A 2,932-nucleotide genomic window follows, 5' to 3' on the forward strand; every position below is an offset into this window, starting at 1 on the left:
TGCAAAATCAAGCATTTTGCCTTGGTCTCATTTTTGTCGTGATCCGCCTTTTTAGTTGCATCTAGTTTGTCATAATCTTCCTTTTCCACTGTCAATATATTCTTGACTCCTTCTTTCTCAAGTAAAATTTCTACACGAAATTTCCAAATGGACTAATTTGTACTACTCAATTGGAGAAATGGTAAAATCGACGACATATTCTGTAAGAAGACTTCAACACTTTACTAATCTTTCTTGACCTCAAAGTCTGTTTCTCTTTTCTTCCTTCTGGTTTAATAATTCTTCTATATTTCGGCGTGAATATATTTCTAACAGCTTAAATTAGGATCTGGAAGTTCTGGGCCCATAACCTCTTGTGAATTATTATTTTAATTACTATACTGGGACAGATTAAAAGACATGCTTTTTGTACATGAATTGATGAACGCTTAAGCGCCATTTTTTATTCTCATATGTTGACAGCTCAAGTAAGAAAAACGTTGTTGCCAGTTCTTTGGCACAGAACACAGAAAACAAAATAAAGATTATATTAAGTTCAACACCCCATGGATCCGTATCGTCTACAACCCTCTTTTTATTGTATATTAACGTTATTGGAAAAAACCAAGAATCCAATATATTGCTTTGCTGACGACAGCACACTTGTCTCGTCATTTCATTTGGATTCCAGGACATTGGCTGCGGATATACATCTTTACCAGCAGCAGGAGGTTTCATATCTTATTGAGGATCTAGAAGTGATTTCAAATTATAGTGAAACTAACCAGGATCAATTCAATGCCACAAAAACCCAGGCATCGGTTTCCTCCAAAAAGATTAATATCTCCAAACCGGACATAACAATGTCAGGAGAGTGTGTTGTCCGTGGGTTCTAGCCTAATTGGAATGTTTCGTGGTTCATTCAATGAAATACCGACTAATACGAAGCACCGTTTATTATTAAAAATTCTTTTACATAAGTTGAACATGTGGTCTGTACACCATTTTATTTCTCTATATCAAGTGTCAACTGTCTCAATTGACACTTGTCACTAGAGTGCGTTCTAATATACCACAGAGAGACAATTCCGCTTTCTGCTTGGGGGTTGAAATGGACACCAATATATTTTGCCACAATCATGTCGCTGGAGTTGCAAAGGCTGCTTCTCAAAAGCTTGAAACACTGTTCCAAACCAGAAAACTGTACACACCTCAGCTACTTTTGATGCTTTATGAAGCTGAGATCAGACCTTCTGTGGAGTATTGTTCTCATGTATGGGGCTCCGCCCCCAAACATACCCTGAAGCTGGTGAATTCCATCCAGAAAAAGCCATCCGCTTGATTGGAGACTTAAACATCACCTGCAACCTTGATAGTCGGGAATATCGAAGAAAGATTGGAGATTTGTCTCTCTTATATAGATATTTTCACGCGCGGTGTTCAAGTTCTGTCATTACAAAAAAGAAATGGAATTGAAGGATTAAATGCAATATGTATTTCTATTGCAGTAAAAATATATTTATGGGGGAGAAGGATAGGTGAGTCTACGGAATATTAGTATTTATCTATCATTAGCCAATAGTATCTCTATCATTATGATTATTATGTTTTCTAGTAGAAACTTATATTAATGTTTACTTAAGACTTTTCTACAACATGTAAATATATCCGGTATGGTCTAGTGGCTAGGATACCTGGCTTTCACCCAGGAGGCTCGGGTTCGATTCCCGGTACCGGAATCTTTTATTTTTTTTATTATTTATTCAATTGCTGCGAATAAAGGAAGATTATAGGATTCAAAAATAATTATTCTCTAGAAGTGGATTTCGTGAATGTATCAATATTTCCTAATGCCTTTCCAACCATACACAATTATAAAAATAAATAAAACCTAGATCTGCACTATTATAATAAATAGCAAATTGAAAATCTCTACCCCAAGTTCTACTGCGTAGAATAAACTTCAGGAAAAAACATGGGATGATATACTGCGGCATCAATCTTCAACCTGATTTGCTAATGATGTTTTCAAATACTCTCAAATGTTTCTTTTTTAGAAAATCACACGGGACGAGAATGTCAGGGAATATTCAGCTTTTCATCCATTCATTTAGTGCGTGATTAAAATGGTTTCATATGCAATTGCTGTCTGAGATAATCTCTCAGAACAAATAGTTGAATCAAGTTGATTTACTGATATTATAAAATTACAACTGGCAATGCAAATCTTAGATAAATCACTGTTGAACAACGAAGTCAGATTATTTGAAGGGATGTCTGTTGTTTTTTCATATATTCATATTCTAGTGTCTGTGTGAACGTGCAAAATCTTGATATTGTTCACTAGTCGAGAAATAGTCGACTCTAGTCACTAACTAAAAACATATAAAACCATTGCAGCAAACAATTCATAATTGTTTGATCAGTCATTCTCGTTAACTTTTGATCAGTATCAAAGGCATTGGTACAGTTTTGGAAATGGGATGTTTCTAATACTTTTGATAGGCATATCGAAAGTTGACAGCTTGTTCACTGTTACTATTTAACCAGCATTTACTATCTACAGACCGAAAGAAAAGACAGGAAAGATATTCCTGAACATTTTTCTAATCCAAATAAAATAAACAATCACTTTATTACTTCGGTCACTCAAATTGCGACTGAACCTCCGGATACTCCTTTCAACTTCTACAACAACACAATTTCCAGAAAATTTGACTTTTAAATTCCATCAAATCAATATGGATGATGCTAACATGATAGTCAACTCCATAGAAACGAATGCTACCGGATCAGATAAGATAGGTATCTATCAAAATGATCAAAATCTGTATCCCTTACTCAACTCAAGTTCTAACATATTTAGTCAAATGCCTAGGAACTAGTATCTTTCCTGAAAACAGTCTATTATTTTTCCTATAAACAAAATTTCTAAACTTTTGACACCAAATGA

The 2,932-nt window shown here is 34.7% G+C and overlaps 1 non-coding gene across 1 annotated transcript; it reads left to right on the forward strand.

The window, feature by feature from the left end:
* Nucleotides 1-1,646: 1,646 nt before the first annotated feature.
* Nucleotides 1,647-1,718, forward strand: TRNAE-UUC (transfer RNA glutamic acid (anticodon UUC)). Its single transcript has one exon. It is a non-coding gene; the product is annotated as a tRNA-Glu (tRNA).
* Nucleotides 1,719-2,932: the final 1,214 nt, after the last annotated feature.

The sequence above is a fragment of the Leptinotarsa decemlineata genome, unplaced genomic scaffold, assembly GCF_025532065.1.
Source record: "Leptinotarsa decemlineata unplaced genomic scaffold, Ldec_3_MD MMD2_tig00026330_RagTag_RagTag, whole genome shotgun sequence".
Taxonomy (NCBI): domain Eukaryota; kingdom Metazoa; phylum Arthropoda; class Insecta; order Coleoptera; family Chrysomelidae; genus Leptinotarsa; species Leptinotarsa decemlineata.